General features: G+C 39.7%; 1 pseudogene; it reads right to left on the bottom strand.

Moving 5' to 3' along the window:
* The window catches only part of LOC113897539, a 138,942-nt pseudogene that overhangs the window by 68,511 nt on the left and 55,602 nt on the right, over positions 1-14,829 (bottom strand).

The following is a 14,829-nucleotide window of genomic DNA, read 5'->3' on the forward strand; positions in this document are numbered from 1 at the left end:
GTACTACATGAATATCTCTGTTTTATATAAAAAAGAGTATGTTTTCTTGCTTTCTACCCACAAGAACCATTTTTTTTGTTCCCTTTAAGAATGCCTGCTCCAGTCAGAAATATTGACACTCTCCTCTGACCTTCCATAACTCCTTACATCTAACACACAATTGCCAAGTATTGCTTTGCTGCTGCTGCTGCTAAGTCGCTTCAGTCGTGTCTGACTCTGTGCATTTTAACTTAAAAACAATGTGTGCGTGTGCGTGTGTGTCTTTTCTACCAGGTGCATTAACTTCTTAAGCTCACAGGTACTATAACGTTTACCTTACAGTCCTCCCACAATAGCTGACACACAAAGCACTCAAAAAATTGAATTATATTAAAGCAGAGATTAAATTCAGCTGAGATGACTTGTATATCTAATAAATGTAGAATTAAAACAGGCAGAAAATACAGGATGTCAAATTTAAGTAAAGATAGAGTTTTTAAAAAAATAAAGCAAGTTTGGAAAGGATTATCTTTATTATTTGACTAGAAGTTTATTTGGGAGAATTAGGATGAATTAGGCATAAATGTATGTGTATGGATTTGCAGTAAATTCACTTACAATGTGATTTATTGAAAAGAACACAAGACTTGTGAAATAAAAATTTAAAAAACATAGTTCCTGGTGGTGTGACTATGGACAGAATTCTAACATGACCTGGTTTCGAGCTACCGTGTGTGTAACCCAGGGTGTAAAATGAGTTGGTCTCAGTAGAATAACAGAAAACAATTGCAGCCCCATTCTTTTGTTTAGTGTTTCCTTCTCCCGCATAAAAGGCATTCAAGGCCAAAGTTTTTCTAGAGCATTTCAGGTAAATAGACCATCCTTTTTTCCTAGTATTCAAAATCAACTCCAGTACCATCTTAAAACTCTGCTGCTAAGTCACCTTAGTCATGTCCGACTCTGTGCGACCCCATAGACAGCAGCCCACCAGGCTCCCCTGTCCCTGGGATTCTCCAGGCAAGAATACTGGAGTGGGTTGCCATTTCCTTCTCCAATCTTAAAACTCTAAACATCAGCAATTAATATTTCTTCTCTTAACTTGCTGGGCCTGCCTTGGGCTGAGCAACTTGCTATGGGAAGAGTCAGAAACTGCCCTTCTTTAAATTTGTCTTGGGTGAATCAGGGGCCAAACCCTTTGCTACCAAAATCTGGACAACACACACCATACTCTCCAGCTGTTCCCAGGAAGCCATTCTCATGCAGCCTGAGAAAAGGGCTCCCCTCCTGACGCTGCAGCAAGGTGGTGACGGTGCGGAGCACGGAGACCACTACTGCAAGTGAGTCCTAGCCACCCGTGCCCTCCCGTCCTTGATACCCTTGCCTCCCATATGTAGAGGCTGGAGGTAGGTGAGGGGTTACTGCTGGATGAAACAAGCCCTGTGCAGGTCCTGTACAGTGATACAGGAATTAATGTAAAACAGGACCTGTGATCATTTTTCTGGCCTCAGAGATATTGGTTAAAAACTCTTAGATCTAATTTGGTTATATTTTGAAGCATGAGTTTGTATCTGGCACATAATATTAATAGGTACCCAGTTAATTTCCTTTATTTCCCATTTCTCTTTCTCTCTAAAATCCTTCCGTGATCTAAATTCCCTCCCAGTCCACAGTTTTATTTCTATAACTATTCTCTTGTGTAAATACATAACATTACAGAATTCTATATATTTTTATCAATCCATCTGCTTCCCATATCATGGCAAAGAAAAGAGAATCGGATTAACAAGTAAACATCACTGATGAATGCTAAAATATTGAATATATGAAAATTTAAAAATTATACCATGCATGCATAGCAACTGGATATGTTATTTTGTTCTCATAGTAAATTGAGAGTAAAATAACAACTGTACTAAATATTGTCAGACGTATCTCTTTGTCCCTCAGTTTCCTTAACAACCATGAGACTTTCCTTAACCACCTTGACCACTTAACATAGACGATGTTGTTAATTTATAATTTAGAATGAAAAGATATCACACAGGGTGGAAATATATTCCATCTCCCCAGTGATTTGTTTCCACTCAGGAGTATTTTATGAAAGGTCTTCCAACATATTAACAAGGAATATTTAAGCCTTCTTTCCTCCTTTGAATATCTATATGGATTTTAATAATTCTATGGATTTATGGCTTCCCAGGGACTTAAGGATACATAAAACTTTCTTAAACCTACTTGTGGTTCTAGAGTCCACCATTTACAGGGTTTGCGTACTATTATATGGGCTTCTCTTTTGGCTCAGATGGTAAAGAATCTGCCTGCAATGCTGGAGACCCGGGTTTGATCCTTGGGTCAGGAAGATCCCCTGTAGAAGGGAGAGGCAACCAACTCTAGTATTCTTGCCTGGAGAATTCCATGGAGAGAGGACCCTGGAGGGCTACAGCCCATGGTATCACAAAGAGTAGGACAGGACTGAGCAACTAACATTTACTATTGTAAAGAGAAATACCATTGTTTGAATGATGTCCAAGGTGTTTCCTCCATCTAAGAACCCTAAATCACCAGGCAGCAAGAGCTAAGGCAGCCTGAAGAAATGTCAGGAGCTGATAAACTGGGGTGCCTGAATGGCTGTTAGTCAGACATCAGATAAGCAGGAGGTGTCAAGAGAATGGGCTTCCCAGGTGGCTCAGTGGTAAGAATCCGCCTGCAATTCAGGAGCTGCAGAAGACTTGGGTTTGTTCTCTGGGTTGGGAAGATCCTCTGAAGAGGATCCTCTGGAGGAGAGCATGGCAACTCACTCCAGTATTCTTGGCTGGAGAATCCTATGGACAGAAGAGCCTGATGGGTTAGCTACAATCCATAGGGTCGCTTCAGACATGACTGAAGTGACTTAGTGCATATACACATCATAAGAACATCCACACCAGTGAGCAAAAGAAGAAAAGAGAGTGGAGTCATTTGGTAAATCATCTGAAACTATCGTCAGGCAGCAAAAGTAACTGCAGAGAGCCTCCTCTGGAAGGAAAGGCCATTGGGAACAGGGAATGGAGCAAAGAAGCTGACACAGAGCCAGCGCACGGTCTTGGCCTCCACTGTCTGTATATTCCTCACACTTGGTTGAGACTCAGTCCTGACTGAACCTGGCTTGGAAGTAAAGTGCTGATAACTACAAGCAGCTGCCTCGCTGTTTGAGCAGCAGACACTTCATCTACATCTGCTGGGGTGGAGGACAGACATATTTCTCTGGCTTTAGCAGTTCCTTGACACCAGTATCAGTGAACTCGCTCTCTGGACCTTTCTGATTTTACAAACTTTGATCACACTTGCTTCATCTTTCACCTTTGCAGTCTGATCGAGCCTTTAGCCTTTCCATATGTGATAGGTAGCCCCTCTTTCCCCTCAAATTTATCATTCTCCAGACTTTCTTCAATTCCATTATTTCTTGAGGGAGATCAAGGAGATTTTTTCAGATGTGGATTCTCCATTGGTTTGAATAAGGTCAGGGCAATAATTTCAGTTTTATTCCTAAGCATTTTTTCCCCATATGCCAACACGTCTTGGGCTCCAAATGCTCTTTGAACAGTTGTATTCATGGGATAATCCTGTATATTTTCCTGGAGGAGGAAATGGCAACCCACTCCAGTATTCTTGCCTGAAAAATCCTGTGGACAGAGGAGCCTGGTGAGCTATATAGTCCTTGGGGTTGCAAAGAGTTGGACACAACTGAATGACTAAGTACACACTGTACTTTTGAAAATTATTTTATTTTATATTGAAGTATAGTTGATTTACAATGTTGAGTTGGTTTCTGTACTTCTTAATATTCATGTGCATAGGCATCACCTGGATTCTTCTTAAAATGCAGATGCTGATGAAGTAGGTCTAAGTTGGGGTCTGCAATTTTGCATTTCTAGGAAGTTCCCTTCCAGATGATGCTGCTGATAGTGTGTGGACCGCACTCTGAGTAGTGAGGGAAGCTTTCTTTGTGGCAGAAGAAAGAGTTTTGAGTTGAATGTGGATTATTCTCTCCATTCTGCCTCCCACCTCTCCCTACAAATCATGACTTTCTGTTTCTTTCCAAATTGGCATACAATGATTAAATTTCCTATGAAAACAAAGACATAGGCTCTCACTGTAATTTATTTATGTAAGTTTAACATGATAAAATTTGGAAGAGTTTAACGTTTGCCAAGTATATTTCAATTTAATTATATGCTTCTCCTGACACCATGGAAATTGTCATCAAGGCACGGACATATACAAAGTGGAGCAGATGGCAAAGAAGAACTGGGATGATCCCCAATACGGAGTGACACAAGCTAAAAACAAGATTATCTGATACTACAGTTCATCCAAAATGTCATGAATTGTGACTAAGAAGTTTGACTGTCTCTAGTGATAAGAAAGTCATAGCTTCAGTAAATATTGGTATCAGGAGCCCAAATTCTGTGCTATCCTATTATAAATCAATAAAAAGATGAAGAATTTGATTTACAGTTAACAAACCCAGTCCCAAGGAGTGAAGAGACTGGGGTATAAGACCTGTTACTATATTAGAAATTCAAAACTAGGGACTAAGGTAAATAAACCCCCTCTCCCAGGGGCGGCAGGAGGAAGGAGCACAACTCACCTAAAGCTAGCTCTAGTTGGGAGATAATACTAAGCCTTATCTAAGTTGTTTTCATAGCTGCACATTCTTTCCTTCCATCAGTTTAAGACAGTATAAGACAAATCAGGTACAACTCACCTTTAGAGATTATTCTTAAAAATAGGCTGATGGTGACTGCAGGAATGCCACTATGTGTCATTGGAATGAAATAATCATTTACTTAGGTAGTAGGACTTCTGTATTTTCATTAAGTTTTTGTGGAAAATACTGACATTTTATAAAGTTTTTTTTAAGGACTCTTTTTTTTTTTTTTAATGTTGGCTGTGTTGGATCTTCATTGCTGCTCTTGGGCTTTCCCTAGTTGTGGTGAGTCAGGGCTACTCCTTGTTGGGGTACATGGACTTCTCTTTACCGTGGTTCTCTTGTTGCATCTCACAGGCTCTAGAGTGCAGACTCAGTCGATGTTGTACCTGGGCTTAGTTGCCGTTGGGGCATGTGAGATCTTCTGTGACTGGGAATCAAACCTGTGTCCCTTGTATGGTCAGGTGGATTTCTATCCACTGGACCACCAGGGACGTCTCGATACCTTATGAATGCTTGAAAATCTTTTTGAAAATTTAAATAGCATTCATTCATATTTCTTGTTTCTATGATTATTTAACATCTACTTTAACATCTAATTTAGAGAGAAGATACATTTCTTCTCCACCCCTGTAGGAGGTGCTCCGCTCTTTCACACCCCTGCTCCTCTTTACCTCCTCACTCACCTGAATGTCACTATTGGAAGAAGTTGGGCCTGGGAAACCTGACCTTGTCTTCTTTCCTTGTGGATTCTGCTTGCCTATGGAAATCAGATACCTTTGGTTATGAGGTTACTTTACAAGCAAAGGCTTTACTTTACTTGGAAAGGCTTGTGGTGCTACAGGGCTGTGTATGGTGTGTTAGTTGCTCAGTAGTGTCTGACTCTTTGTGACCCCGTTGACTGTAGCCCGCCAGGCTCCTCTATCCACAGAAATCTCCAGGCAAGTATACTGGAGTGGGTAGCCATTCCCTTCTCCAGGGGATCTTCCTGACCCACAGATGAACCTGGGTCTCCTGCATTGCAAGCTGATTCTTTACCCTCTGAGCCACCAGGAAAGCACAATGGGGAACTGGAATATTCTATCTTTCTAGTTTTCTGGGATCAATAGTTGGAAGTCTATTATTGACATTTGTCCAAGCTACATTCTCCAATTCCAGCGTTAGTAGTGAAAATGATAATATTTTTGTCCATAGCGGTATACTCTTTTGTTTTACTTCTCAGTTAGTTCAGATTTTGGCAGAGAGGAGAGGTAATATTTACTTGGTATACTTTTGGACCCAAACATTCTTTATCATCATTCCTTCACAAAACTCCAGAAAGCATGTTATAACAGGAAATGTGTTATTTCTTTTTTATGATAAGTGTTTGTGGATTCTAATACTTATGAATCAGTTCATAAGTTGTGACTTGCTCAGTTCAGAATCGGCTCAGTTGTGTCCAACTCTTTGCGACCCCATGGATGGCAGCATGCCAGGCCTTCCTGTCCATCACCAACTCCCAGAGTTTATCCAAACTCATGTCCATTGAGTCGGTGATGCCATCCAACTATCTCATCCTCTGTTGTCCCCTTCTCCTGACTTCAATTTTTCCCAGCATCAGGGTCTTTTCAAATGAGTCAGCTCTTCGCATCAGGTGGCCAAAGTATTGGAGTTTCAGCTTCAGCATCAGTCCTTCCAATGAACACTCAGGACTGACTTCTTTTAGGATGGACTGGTTGGATCTCCTTGCAGTCCAAGGGACTCTCAAGAGTCTTCTCCAAAGAATAACCATCTCATAATCAAGACTTTGGGAGTTTAACATGAGAAAATTTGAATTCAAGCTCCAACTTCCACTTTACTACAATTGAATAAGCTTTGGAATGTAATCTCTTCAAATCTCAGCTACCTATTTGATAAAATGGGGATCAGAAAGTCTGCTGTCCATTTTAGAGTGTGTCTGCGAGATTAGAACTGATACATGTGAAAATGTATTGACAAGAATAAAGCTCATAACAAATGTGTGTTATTGTAAGAAGTTTCTATATGTATATATAGGCAAGCATACATTGAAAATATATAGTACATTGCTTTTTATTGTATTTAAATTGCTTCTGTTTATAGAAAGTTGGAAATTAAAGCATTTATTTTTCTCTGTATACTATTAACCTTTATTCCTTGAGTCTGAATCTTACTGCATATCATAATCTCTGCTTCCTCACAGAGTTAATTTTTTCTATGTACGTTAAGAATGTTTCATTTTAAAATCTAAGCACTGTGATTGGCTGAAAGTATTTCCTCATCTCATAAAGGTGTTTACAAGTAAATTGTGTTTGTAGCACTTCTACAGTTTTGTTAAATGATGTAAATATCACCTCATCTTGTTGAACAGTTTTAGATTTATGACCTTTAGTTACATGAGGTGTCAAATAACATTTGTTAGCCTTATTTCAGTACAGACACCTTTCAAATGTCAACCAAACAGATGTTCTCCTATAAACATGAATAAAAATGAGGGCATAGTGAGACTAAATACAGGATATTATACAATGTTAATATTAATACTACTCAAGATTCAGTAGTGATGAAATTTATGTAATTAATGAAGATGACAAGAAAAACTCCCAAGCTTATAATTCTTTAAAACAATGCTGTGCTTTTAGTAATTTTACAAGGTTAAGAAGTGACTTAATAATTTTTTAAAAGCAGGATTATGGGAATAAAGTTAGGTATTATTTCTAGTACTATTTTGAATTACTTTTCTGATTTTGATACTGATTTTATTTCTGATTCTGATTTTAATAGTGCTAAACTGGAATATGATTTAGGTATGACCTAAATCAAATCCCTTATGATTATACAGTGGAAGTGAGAAATAGATTTAAGGGCCTAGATCTGATAGATAGAGTGCCTGATAAACTATGGACTAAGGTTCATGACATTGTACAGGAGACACGGATGAAGACCATCCCCATGGAAAAGAAATGCAAAAAAGCAAAATGGCTGTCTGGGGAGGCCTCACAAATAGCTGTGAAAAGAAGAGAAGTGAAAAGCAAAGGAGACAGTCTTATGGACTCTATGGGAGAGGGAGAGGGTGGGAAGATTTAGGAGAATGGCATTGAAACATGTGAAATGTCATGTATGAAACGAGATGCCAGTCCAGGTTCAGTGCACGATGCTGGATGCTTGGGGCTGGTGCGCTGGGATGGCCCAGGGGGATGGTATGGGGAGGGGGGAGGGAGGAGGGTTCAGGATAGGGAGCACGTGTATACCTGAAATTTAAAAAAAAAAAAAAAAAGAAAAGAAAAGAAAAGGAGAAAGGAAAGATATAAGCATCTGAATGCAGAGTTCCAAAGAATAGCAAGAAGAGATAAGAAAGCCTTCATCTCCTCTTGATGAAACTGAAAGAGGAAAGTGAAAAAGTTGGTTTAAAGCTCAACATTCAGAAAACGAAGATCATGGCATCTGGTCCCATCATTTCATGGCATATAGATGGGGAAACACTGGAGTGGCTGACTTTATTTTTGGGGGGCTCCAAAATCACTGCAGATGGTGACTGCAGCCATGAAATTAAAAGACACTTACTCCCTGGAAACAAAGTTATGACCAACTTAGACAGCATATTAAAAAGCAGAGACATTACTTTGCCAACAAAGGTCCATCTAGTCAAGGCTATTGTTTTTCCAGTAGTCATGTATGGATATTAGAGTTGGACAATAAATAAAGCTGAGCACCGAAGAGTTGATGCTTTTGAACTGTGGTGTTGGAGAAGAATCTTGAGAGTCCCTTGGACTGCAAGGAGATCCAACCAGTCCATCGTAAAGGAGATCAGTCCTGGGTGTTCATTGGAAGGACTGATGTTGAAGCTGAAACTCCAGTACTTTGGCCACCTGATGCAAAGAGCTGGTTCATTTGAAAAGACCCTGATGCTGGAAAAGATAGAGGGCAGGAAGAGAAGGGGACGACAGAGGATGAGATGGTTGGATGGCATCACCAACTTAATGGATGTGAGTTTGGGTAAACTCCGTGAGCTGGTGATGGACAGGGATGCCTGGCGTGCTTCAGTTCATGGGTTCACAAAGAATCGAACACAACAGAGCGATTGAATTGACTGACTGACTGAAAGTGTTATATGCACATTTTCATATAAATGACTGAGTCTATGTAAATGTACTTTGTAACAGTTTTTAAATGTTTAAAGAACACAGTAATTTTTTATAACATTTTTAATTGAATCGAATATATTAGGTATATTTTTTGAAATAATTACAATTTTTTACATTCAAATATTTAGGTGCTATGATGCATACAATATTGAAAAAAATGGCATTTATGTTTTCTTTTCTTTGATATCATGGGTCATTCTCCTTCATGTCTTTTTTATGAAGTAATTGTTATGCATATATTATTATTGTAGAACATCCACCTGAATACTGAACTAGAGACAATATTCCAGTTTCAGTTCAGTTCAGTTCAGTCGCTCAGTCGTGTCTGACTCTTTGCGACCCCATGAATCGCAGCACACCAGGCCTCCCTGTCCATCACCAACTCCCGGAGTTCACCCAGACTCACGTCCATTGAGTCAGTGATGCCATCCAGCCATCTCATCCTCTGTCGTCCCCTTCTCCTCCTGCCCTCAATCCCTCCCAGCATCAGAGTCTTTTCCAATGAGTCAACTCTTCGCATGAGGTGGCCAAAGTACTGGAGTTTCAGCTTTAGCATCATTCCCTCCAAAGAAATCCCAGGGCTGATCTCCTTCAGAATGGACCGGTTGCATCTCCTTGCAGCCCAAGGGACTCTCAAGAGTCTTCTCCAACACCACAGTTCAAAAGCATCAATTCTTCGGTGCTCAGCCTTCTTCACAGTCCAACTCTCACATACATACATGACCACAGGAAAAACCATAGCCTTGACTAGACGCACCTTTGTTGGCAAAGTAATGTCTCTGCTTTTGAATATGCTATCTAGGTTGGTCATAACTTTCCTTCCAAGGAGTAAGCGTCTTTTAATTTCATGGCTGCAGTCACCATCTGCAGTGATTTTGGATCCCCAAAAAATAAAATGTGACACTATTTGCACTGTTTCCCCATCTATTTCCCATGAAGTGGTGGGACCAGATGCCATGATCTTCGTTTTCTGAATGTTGAGCTTTAAGCCAACTTTTCACTCTCCTCTTTCACTTTCATCAAGAGGCTTTTTAGTTCCTCTTCACTTTCTGCCATAAGGGTGGTGTCATCTGCATATCTGAGGTTATTGATATTTTTCCCAGTAATCATGATTCCAAGTCGTGCTTTATCCAGCCCAGCGTTTCTCGTGATGTACTCTGCATACAAGTTAAATAAGCAGGGTGACAATATGCAGCCTTGACGTACTCCTTTTCCTATTTGGAACCAGTCTGTTGTTCCATGTCCAGTTTTAACTGTTGCTTCCTGACCTGCATACATATTTCTCAAGAGGCAGGTCAAGTGGTCTGGTATTCCCATCTCTTTCAGAATTTTCTACAGTTTATTATGGTCCACATAGTCAAAGGCTTTGGTATAGTCAATAAAGCAGCAATAGATGTTTTTCTGGAACTCTCTTGCTTTTTCCATGATCCAGCAGATGTTGGCAATTTGATCTCTGGTTCCTCTGCCTTTTCTAAAACCAGCTTGAACATCAGGAAGTTCACGGTTCACTTATTGCTGAAGCCTGGCTTGGAGAATTTTGAGCATTACTTTACTAGCGTGTGAGATGAGTGCAATTGTGCAGTAGTTTGAACATTCTCTGGCATTGCCTTTCTTTGGAATTAGAATGAAAACTGACCTTTTCCAGTCCTGTGGCTACTGCTGAGTTTTCCAAATTTGCTAGCATATTGAGTGCAGCACTTTCACAGCATCATCTTTCAGGATTTGGAATAGCTCAACTGGAATTCCATCACCTCCACTAGCTTTTTTCGTAGTGATGCTTCTTAAGGTCCTCTTGACTTCACATATATGACACTTTGGTCCTTTCTAAATTGATAACATTAATAATGATATAATAATATAGTACAGTTATAATATTTTATATTACTACAGCTATTTCAACTTCTTGAACACCTCTTGTATCAAGGACTTTTTAGGTATTTTCCATTTGTCATTCTATTTAGTATACTTGTTTTAATTGAAATCATACTGATATTAAATCGTTTCATCTTATAGTGCATTTTTCCTAATTCAAGGCATGCTATGCTATACTATGCTAAGTCACTTCAGTCGTGTCCGACTCTGTGCGACCCCATAGACGGCAGCCCACCAGGCTCCCCCGTCCCTGGGTAGGAAATACTTAAAAAGTGTTCTTAAAAAATCGTGTATGTAAGACAAGTGACTTCTCCAGGTGGCACTAGTAGTAAAGAACCAGCCTGCCAATGCAGGATCATGAGACAGGAGTTAGATTCCTGGGTGTGGAGGATTCCCTGGGGGAGGGCGTGTTCCTCATAATTTTTCCAGTCTTTTCCCATTACCCAATTTTAAAGCCATTTCTACACTTTGGAGTATTTGTTATAGCCACATCCAACTTTCAGAATAAAAATCCATATAGTTTCTTATTGCTGCTCTAATAAATTACACAGACTGAGTTGCTTAAACTGGAGAAGGGCGTGGCAACCCACTCCAGTATTCTTGCCTGGAGAATCCCATGGACAGAGGGGCCTGGCAGGCTAGAGTCCATAGGGTCGCAAAGAGTCAGACACACACACAAGTTGTTTTGTTGTTGTTCAGTTGCTCAGTCATGTCTGACTCTGTGACCCCATGGACTTCAGCACACTAGGCTTCCCTGTCCTTCACCATCTCCCAGAGTTTGCTCAAACTCATGTCCATTGAGTCAGTAATGCCATCCAACCATCTCATCCTCTATGATCCCCTTCTCCTCCTGCTTTCAATCTTTCCCAGCATCAGGATCTTTTTCAGTGAGTCAGTTCTTCGCATCATGTGGCCAAAGTGTTGGAGCTTCAGCTTCATCAGTCCTTCCAATGAACATTCAGGGTTGACTGGTTTGATCTCCTTACAGTCCAAAGGACTCTCAAGAGTCTTCCCCAACACCACAATTCAAAAGCATCAAGTTGCTTAAAACAACACAAATTTATTTTACTATGGTCCTGAAGGTCAGAAGTCCAAAATGAGATTTTCCTGGCTAAAATCAGGGAGTCAGCATGGATGGTTCCTTCCTGAGGCTCCTGAAGAGGTCTGTTCCTTGACTCTTCCAACTTCTAGAGGCTGCTGGGACACCTGGCCCCATCTCTGCCTCTGTTGTCACACCACCTCCTCTACTTCATCCAGTCTGTCTCTGCCTCTCACTTATAAGGACACCTGTAATTTCTTTGGGCAGATTCTGATATCCCAGGATAATCTCCTCATCTGTCTTTTACCATAAAATAATACATTTGCAAATTCCATGGATTCAAATGTTGACATCTTTAGGAACAATATTCAGTCTGCCACAGCTTGATGTTTTCCTTATTGATTTCTGTTTTCTGGTTTTAGACAACTCTGAAATGTAATCATGTTTTAGTTTTTCAAAAGTTTAAATTAAATGTTTATTACTGGTAATTTATCCTAACTTTCTGTTATTCTTTAGTAATATAATTGCATGTATAATACATATGCATTTAATATGGTATTATACAACACAGATGATTTGGAGTTTAAAAGTGATGATTTTAAAATTATGCAGAAATGTTTCTGTGATAGTCAAGATATGAAATCATCATATTAAAGATGATTTGTTGTGTTGCTTTTCCAAGTGTGACCTGGCAAATACATCATATTTTGTTAGATAAGAGAGAAGAAAGAAGATGTGGCCAAGGATCGTTTTCTTGGAGATAAGTTGCTTGCTCTTGTTTATCATTAATTTTAACTGAGAAAGATAAGACCATTGTGTATAGAAGCTTTATTTTTTATAAATACATGGATTATATATTTATTTATTCTGCATATATGTCTATGTTGAAAAAAATCAATACTATCCATCTACAAAGGAGACATTTGAAGATGTATAGACGAGCTAAAGTGAGTTTCAATAAAGAGATGAACTGTTGGCACTACCCTCACAACAAGCCAGTTTTCTCACATTTGCAGCACAACCGCAAAGTTACAAGTCTGGTTACACAGACTATAAAAGAATAGCAGTTTCTTCAACCTAGACACTTAGTATTGGAGCTAATTTAAAGCTAATTCTTTAGTTCCATTGATGACTGAATAGTAACACAATACAGTCAGCTTTCTACCCAGCATCCTCAAATTCTGATGACCTATCATACTCAATTGACCACCAATACCTGTTTTATCCATATCCATTGCCACTAAGCTAGTTCCATTCGATAAAACTGCTCCCTGGATTTATTCAATAGCATCCCAATTAGTCTCACGATCTTGCTCTGCTCCAATCCATGTTCTATTTAGTGACCTGAACAAGTTTTTCCTTAAATGTTAAGTTGATCATGTCACTTTCCGTCCTCAGAATCTTGGGCAATAACTTCGGGTTTAAGTCCAAACTTCTTAATTCAGTATTTGGGGATTTCAGGGTCTGGCTCTTTCCTATCTTTATGAGTCAGCTCTTTGTAGATCCTCCTCTTCTGAACATCCTCTGGGAGAATTAAATGCTTTTCTCCTGGCTTTGTGTTTTGATACTTATCATAGCTGACCAATGATTTAGGAAAAATTATAATTACTCTTTATTATGAAGAGAACAACTCAAAGAAATGAAGTAAATATTAATTGATTTTTTTGTAGTTTAGTTGCTAAATCGTTTTCCGACTCTTTGCAACCCAGTGGACTATAGCCTATCAGGATCCTCTGTTCATGGGATTTTCCAGGCAAGAATATTGGAATGGGTTGCCATCTCCTTCTCCAGAGGATCTTTCTGACCCAGGGATTGAACTGGAGTCTCTTGTATCTTTTGAATTGGCAGGCAGATTCTTTATCACTAGTGCCACCAGTTGAGCCATATATTGTCTAGCTAGTTTTACTTTTGTTGAATGCCTAAGAGGATTTAAGAAGACCTTTGTGCTGTAGGCAAGAGTTTGTTATATGCAAAAGGGCTCTTTTGATCTTGCATGCTTGAAAGTATTCCCAGGTACCTAAGAGGCCCATTGTTTTCCCTAATAACTTGGCTAGAATTCTGAGTAAATGATTAATCATGTAGCTACCTATCATATATCTTGTGTCTTATTCTCCTGGTAAGCACCTCTGTCCAGAAGGAATTTGGGAGTAGAAAATGGGTAGGGGCTCATTCTCTTTATACTTCCTGTAAGTGGGCTTGTGGTAAGAATTACTGTAAAGTCCATTGTTTTTTATTACCCAGAAAATTAGGAACCACATAGAGAGGGTAAAAGGTCTAAACCAGGGAGCCAACAAAGGCTTATTTCAAATTAAGATCAGTTTGTCATTGTTTAAAATAATCCTGGTTTACTTTCTGTGCCTAATTTAGATCCATGTCTTGGAGCCAGCAACCATCCAGATGGTGGTAGTTCTTTGGGACTTGACATTATTTTAAAAGGTCTCCATAGGCAAATTATAACTGGCACTTCATTCTTATCAGAAACCAAACATCTGTGAATTTGCTTCAGTTTTAAATCAGCGTTTGAGCACTTTCCCATGGTAGCTCCTTGTTGAGTTTCTTTCTGGGTGAAATATGTGAACTATTATTTTTCCTATTAAAACCTGTCACACATATTATATACACAGGCACATTATGTTCCTAGAATTTTGTCATAAAAATTTGAGTCAAAAGATAATAGGTTTCTCATTTCAGTTCAGTTCAGTTCAGTCTCTCAGTCGTGTCCAACTCTTTGCGACCCCATGAACCGCAGCATGCCAGGCCTCCCTGTCTATCACCAACTCCCAGAGTTCACCCAGACTCACGTCCATCGAGTCAGTGATGCCATCCAGCCATCTCATCCTCTGTCGTCCCCTTCTCCTCCTGCCCCCAATCCCTCCCAGCATCAGAGTCTTTTCCAATTAGTCAACTCTTCGCATGAGGTGGCCAAAGTACTGGAGTTTCAGCCTTAGCATCATTCCTTCCAAAGAAATCCCAGGGCTGATCTCCTTCAGAATGGACTGGTTGGATCTCCTTGCAGTCCAAGGGACTCTCAAGAGTCTTCTCCAACACCAAGTTCAAAAGCATCAGTTCTTCAGCGCTCAGCCTTCTTCACAGTCCAACTCTCACAT

The sequence above is a fragment of the Bos indicus x Bos taurus genome, chromosome 1 (genome assembly GCF_003369695.1).
Source record: "Bos indicus x Bos taurus breed Angus x Brahman F1 hybrid chromosome 1, Bos_hybrid_MaternalHap_v2.0, whole genome shotgun sequence".
Taxonomy (NCBI): domain Eukaryota; kingdom Metazoa; phylum Chordata; class Mammalia; order Artiodactyla; family Bovidae; genus Bos; species Bos indicus x Bos taurus.